Source organism: Oncorhynchus kisutch, linkage group LG22 (genome assembly GCF_002021735.2).
Source record: "Oncorhynchus kisutch isolate 150728-3 linkage group LG22, Okis_V2, whole genome shotgun sequence".
NCBI classification, from domain to species: Eukaryota; Metazoa; Chordata; class Actinopteri; order Salmoniformes; family Salmonidae; genus Oncorhynchus; species Oncorhynchus kisutch.
In genome coordinates this window covers 30,728,405-30,735,258 of record NC_034195.2, presented here as the reverse complement: position 1 = coordinate 30,735,258, position 6,854 = coordinate 30,728,405, and positions in this window count along the sequence as shown.

Here is a 6,854-nt window from a genome sequence, read left to right as displayed (position 1 = left end):
AATATCCCTGTTAGAATGATTGATTGTCTCTGACACATTTTGATTACAGCCAAATTAAATGGATTGGCTGGCGGACTATAAAACATTGCTGTTTAATAACGAGATGCTCTTCATCCAACCCCATTCCTGCTGGCCGCTCCAAATGAGTCTCACCGTTTAATGATATGCAAATGAAATTCGCATGAACCCTATGATCCTGTGTGATGATTAAACTAAGATGGCGTTGGCTGCTGAGCTTCTGAAAGTATTACATATATTCTTTGTGTGCTTGAAGCAGAATAGGCCAAGAGTCTGGGGAGAGCAGGTGCTTGATGGAGAGATGACACTATAGTCTTGTGTTCTGCTATAAACATGTACCAATCCTTTATCAGTACATGTTCAATGCTATTGGTGAGATCACACTGTAGGTAAAACCAGATTTGCATCCCCTCTCCATCTCTCCCTCCCCCACCTCTCCCTCCATTAGACTGTGTCTAGCTCCTCCTCTCCTGTCGTTTATTACACTGTATTTGCATAATGAAGGCTGCGATTAATTAAGATCCCACAGGAGTCTGGAGGGAGGGAGAGATGGCGGGAGTAAAATGAGTGGTAGGGAGGGGATAGAAGGAGGGAGGGGATGAAGAGAGGGAAGAGGTTGATCCACTGCTCGTTAGTCTCCAGATAATCTCTGTGCACCCATAAATAAAATCTCAGGTAATTGGGTCAGCTGCAATGCGACTCACTTCTGTGCACATACATGTTAGAAATTGAGTTCTGGCAAAAATGAAGTCTCCACCCTCTCAAAACGAAACTCTCAGCCAAAGCCCCCCCCCCCCCACACACACACGCAAACTAGCTAAGGTGAAGCAGTTTAAGCCCGTCTTCAACCAATCATGATTAATCCAAATAACCAGTGAAGAAAAAACAAAAAACGGAACTACTGCTGCGTGATCTCACACTGTCACACATCCCTTTTAGTCCTGGCAGATTCTCTCTGTCTACACGCACAATCTCCAGACATTAGCATATCCAGTCACGTCCAACCATGTGGCACGGTTTAGGGGTGTGAGTTGGGGTGAGGTGGTGGGAAGCAGGGTGAGGAAAATGTTGCAGAGCGATTAAATCACTAATTATGATTGGCTGTTGAAATTAGTCCGTCACTGTTCATTATCAACAGAGGAGATAACCAGACACACATACAGCAGCGCCTACTGCCTGGTTCTGCTTGTGTCTGTGATCTGGCCTTTGGACTGCAGCAATCTGGCTGGTACGGAAATAACACACATGGTGAATCCCAAAATCCATCTTCTCATTGATTCCTCCATCCTTGTTTTCTCTGTGAACTTGAAATCCATAACAGGCCACCATATTTAAGACGATCTCATTATTCTTCTGTTGTAAATGTTCCCTCAGTCTGATGCACCATACACTCTTAGAACCTAAAAGGAAGCCTAGAACCTAAAAGGTGTTTTTGGCTGTCCCCATAGGAGAACCCTTTGAAGAATCTTATTGGTTCCAGGTAGAACCCTTTTGGTTGCAGGTGTAACCCTTTTGGGTTTCATGTAGAACCCACTGTAGAAAGGAACTAAAAAGGATTATCCGATGGAGACAGCCGAAGAACCCTTATGGAACCCTTTTTTCTAAGAGTGTAGGAGATGCCATTTCCAACACATGGGTTCAGTGTTTGCTGCTTAGCGGTGCAGATACTGAGAGAAGAGAGGGAGGTACTAGTACAGAGAAAGTTGCAGTCTCATCCCTCTCCTTATTGCTGTACTCCTGGGTTCATGAGGATATTGTGCCCCCCCCATGCCTTTGCCACTCACTGGTTGTTGGTTGTTGTTGACATTTCGATCTCGTCTGAAGAGTTGCATTGACTTAGCGGACTAAAACGTTTGATCCCGTCTGAAGAGTTGCATTGACTTAGCGGACTAAAACGTTTGATCCCGTCTGAAGAGTTGCATTGACTTAGCGGACTAAAACGTTTGAATCCCGTCTGAAGAGTTGCATTGACTTAGCGGACTAAAACGTTTGATCCCGTCTGAAGAGTTGCATTGACTTAGCGGACTAAAACGTTTGATCCCCAGGTTGGAACCCGTCGGTCACATAAGTATGTGAAAGTTCTTTCTTTAGTATTTAACCAGCCTGTTAGCGGCCGTAAGCATCTGTTGTGTTGTGTTGTGTTTGGTGCAGTGCCAACGCTCTGTCTTTCTCCCCTGGTGTAGTGCCAACTCTTGGTCTGCCTCCCCCGCTGAAAGATGCCATCGCTGGGAAGCTGTCAACCATTGCCCTGGCACTCCTGGCCAGATTTGTCCAAACAATCCAACAAACAAACAAACACTGAATAGCGATGAATCCTCTCTAGTGAATCTCCTCTCTCCGAACGAGACATTTCTCTGCTGCTAGCTCCGTTGTTTTCGAGCGTGTCACAGCAGCTGGCTGGCATGTCATCCACTAGCTGGCACAGGGAGGAGAGAGCGATGGATGCAGAGAAAGAGAGGAGGATGGAGGGAGTGGAGACTGTTGATGGTATGGTGCCTGTCCTCTGAATGCCAGCTGCCATTGATGTGCCTCTCAAATCGCCCGGCAGAGTCCATGTTCTCCATCGTCCTCCTTTTCCTCCCTCCGTCCTCACCCTAATTTCTATACTTCCTCTCCTCATCCTCCTGGATCTAGTCGTCTTGTTTCGGCTATCCTCCAGGGGTCTCAAGGGCTCTTCCTTATGTCCTCCTTCATCCTCTGCATCTCCTCTTTATCTTTTTTTAACCTTAATTTACACAGGTATGTCAATTGCATTTTTTTTTTTTGCAATGACGACCTCTACATCTGAGTATCTTGTCTGTCTTTGGGCATTGGTGTAGCAATGTGAAAGAGTCTCTCTATTCCTTATCCTGGCCCCTCTACACCACCCTCCCCATGCCAATGTGTGGGAACCAGCCCTGAGTGGATGGCACCGTGCCAACCTCATTCGCAGCTCCTCTATCCACCGCCCTCTTTCCCTCCCTCCCTCAATATCTCCCTGCCTCTTTCTCTGTCTCTCCCTCTATATATATATATATCTGTCTCTCTGTGTCTGTCTCTCTGTCTGCCTCTCTGTTTTTCTGTCTCCATCTGTCTCTGTCTGTCTCTATGTCTCTCTCTTCCCAGCTCCCTGTGTGTTGAGTTAAGCTGAAGCCCTGAAGGTAGTTTGATTACCCCCTCCCTCTGGGGTATATATAACGCACAGCAGACAATAAACACATGCACCAGGAATCCAGGAATGGAATCCCAGATCACACACACAGACACACACGCGCACACGCAGACACGCACACACACACATACCCACACACACACACACACGCACCCGCGCACAAAGATACCCCCACACACATACGCATGTACACACACACACACTTCCTCGTGTTTTTCCCTTCCTCATATTGTTTTCCCTTTAAACTATCCTTTATCGTCAAACAAAGCTTACTATAATAGATGGTTATTATGCTAATGAATATCATGTATGTAGTCATGTAGTGAAAGTAGTGAATATGCAAATGATATGTGTAATTTATGCAAGGCTGGAGGGGGAGGAATTCTATCTTCTGTTCTATCCTCCAGTATTCCACACCTACTTTCTTTCTCTCCTTTCCTTTAGCCTCTCTCTCTTTTCCAACCTCCATCCTCTCTCTCCTTTCCTTCAGCCTCTCTCTCTTTTCCAACCTCCATCCTCTCTCTCCTTTCCTTCATCCTCCATCCTCTCTCTCCTTTACTTCATCCTCCATCCTCTCCCTCCTTTCCTTCATCCTCTCTCTCTTCCCAATTTATCTTCTTTTCTCTCCCCTCCATTTTATCACACACACCTCCTTTCCATTCTACTTTTCTCAAGCCTCTATATTATCTTCATAGCCGCAGGAAGTAGTGGTGCTGAGGGTGCTGCAGCACCCCCTGACAAATTGAAAATAATAATAATAATAATGAAAACAATAGATGAGTCTTGTGTGAACTAGGGCTTTATTAATCCTGTTTGAGTGGACAACCCCCCCCCCCCCCCCCACCTCCCCTAAAATCTTCCTGCAGCTATGACTATCTTCCTTTCTCTCTTTCTCTAATGTCCTCTTTCTCTTCCTGTCCCCTCCACCCCTTCCTTCTCTCAAAGCATCCAGAAGGGGATGGTCTCTCATATCCAACCTCTGTTCTCCTCACCTCTCCTCTATTTTCATTTCCTCTCCCTCCTCTCTTCCTCTCTCTATTTCTGCTCTCTAAACATCCCTACAGTGATCCACAAAACCAACAGCTGAGTGTTTGATCAGGCTCTGGAATATGAACCAAACCTCCACTGTGTGTTTCTGTGTGTGTATAGTATGTTAATGTTTCTGCTTCTGACGGTGTGTGTGTATGTTAATGTTTCTGCTTCTGACAGTGTGTGTACAGTATGTTAATGTTTCTGCTACTGACGGTGTGTGTACAGTATGTTAATGTTTCTGCTTCTGACGGTGTGTGTACAGTATGTTAATGTTTCTGCTTCTGACGGTGTGTGTGTATGTTAATGTTTCTGCTTCTGACGGTGTGTGTGTATTCCTGTAATCTTATTATGCTGTTCACGTAGATGGCAGAGTGTGTTGCTATGGCGGTTGCTATAGGGCTAGGTGGTCCCGTCGAGCATACATCACAGCTAGACTTCTTCTCTGATACCTGGCAATGACGATATGTGTTCTCCTCGTTTTATAGCTAGACTTCAGCTCTGATACCTGGCAATGAAGTGATGTGTTCTCCCCGTTTTATAGCTAGACTTCAGCTCTGATACCTGGCAATGAAGTGATGTTTTCTCCCCGTTTTATAGCTAGACTTCAGCTCTGATACCTGGCAATGAAGTGATGTGTTCTCCCCGTTTTATAGCTAGACTTCAGCTCTGATACCTGGCAATGACGATATGTGTTCTCCCCGCTTTATAGCTAGACTTCAGCTCTGATACCTGGCAATGAAGTGATGTGTTCTCCCTGTTTTATAGCTAGACTTCAGCTCTGATACCTGGCAATGACGATATGTGTTCTCCCTGTTTTATAGCTAGACTTCAGCTCTGATACCTGGCAATGACGATATGTGTTCTCCTCGTTTTATAGCTAGACTTCAGCTCTGATACCTGGCAATGAAGTGATGTGTTCTCCCCGTTTTATAGCTAGACTTCAGCTCTGATACCTGGCAATGACGATATGTGTTCCCCCTGTTTTATAGCTACACTTCAGCTCTGATACCTGGCAATGAAGTGATGTGTTCTTCATGTTTCTCTTCACCTACATTAACCCCTCAGCCTCTCTCTGTCCTCCTGCTTACCTACATTAACCCCTCAGCCTCTCTCTGTCCTCCTGCTTACCTACATTAACCCCTCAGCCTCTCTCTGTCCTCCTGCTTACCTACATTAACCCCTCAGCCTCTCTCTGTCCTCCTGCTTACCTACATTAACCCCTCAGCCTCTCTCTGTCCTCCTGCTTACCTACATTAACCCCTCAGCCTCTCTCTGTCCTCCTGCTTACCTACATTAACCCCTCAGCATCTCTCTGTCCTCCTGCTTACCTACATTAACCCCTCAGCCTTTCTCTGTCCTCCTTCTTACCTACATTAACCCCTCAGCCTCTCTCTGTTCTCCTGCTTACCTACATTAACCCCTCAGCCTCTCTCTGTTCTCCTGCTTACCTACATTAACCCCTCAGCCTCTCTCTGTCCTCCTGTTCTCCACCAGCTGATTCACTCAATGCTTCTAAAGAGCTATCGACCACTGTGGGAAAACAGAGGAGAGACGGAGCGATAGAGAGAGGAGAAAGGGTGAGAGAGAACAAGAGAGAGGATAGGTGAAAGTCTTTGCTATCATGGACCAAGTGCCGAATTTGGATGTCATGGTTCAGGTTATGTGTTTATGTACTGTAACCATGGTTATGGTTATGGTGAAGAAATACAAATATTCCTCCTGCTGTGGGAGGAGGATGCAATCGTGTGTATCTGTATGTGTGTTTGGTCCCCTCCCCCTCGTGTTTCTACATGGCAGACCTCCCTAATGTGATAACTGTGTCTGCATGTCTGATTTACACCAAGAGAGAGTACATAGCCAGTGTTTAATTACTGTGTGTGTGTGTGTGTGTGTGTGTGTGTGTGTGTGTGTGTGTGTGTGTGTGTGTGTGTGTGTGTGTGTCAGAATGATTTATGAGTTGTAAATAGCTATTCCAATGGCCCGTTTCTCCTCACTTAGTTTTTAATCTGTCTTTACATGAATTGTCCTGGAGATGTTATGGTGATTTTATAGGGGCGTGCACGTGTGTACCTGTGTGTTAAGGAGTCAGAGCTGTGGACATGTGCCTTGTTGGCAGGACAAAGACTTGGAGGTACAGCGCAACACTATTGTCTGCTCATTTACTCGTTCTCTCTCCCTTCCCTCTCTCTTGCGCTCCTCTCATCTGCCGTCCTCACCTCCTCTCTTCTCCTTTCACCTTTCTCTCTGTCTCTCTCTTTGATCTCTTAGGTATGCATTCAAAACAGATCTTTATTGATAGCACGAGACAGAAGACTGAAACAGCAGGTCAATGTGTTTAGCCTGAGGGCAGATTGGTCCATTCACTGATCTGTCTGTTAGTGGGAAACTGAGAGAGAAGCCAGCTAATCTCCCCCTGTTCTCTATTGATCACACACTTAGAGACTACATACCCTGTCTAAACACTATTGATCTCTCTCTCCCACTCCCTCTCCTGCATCCTTTCAGTATAGTATGAGGATCAAGAGAATAAATGAAGGTTATGAAAGTTTGTGGGAGAGGTTGTAGGATGGCTAGACTGGACGATGATGATAGTTATGATGATTTGATTTGTCTTTCGTGTGAAGAGGGGAGCTGAGGGGTGCTCCGGAGCACC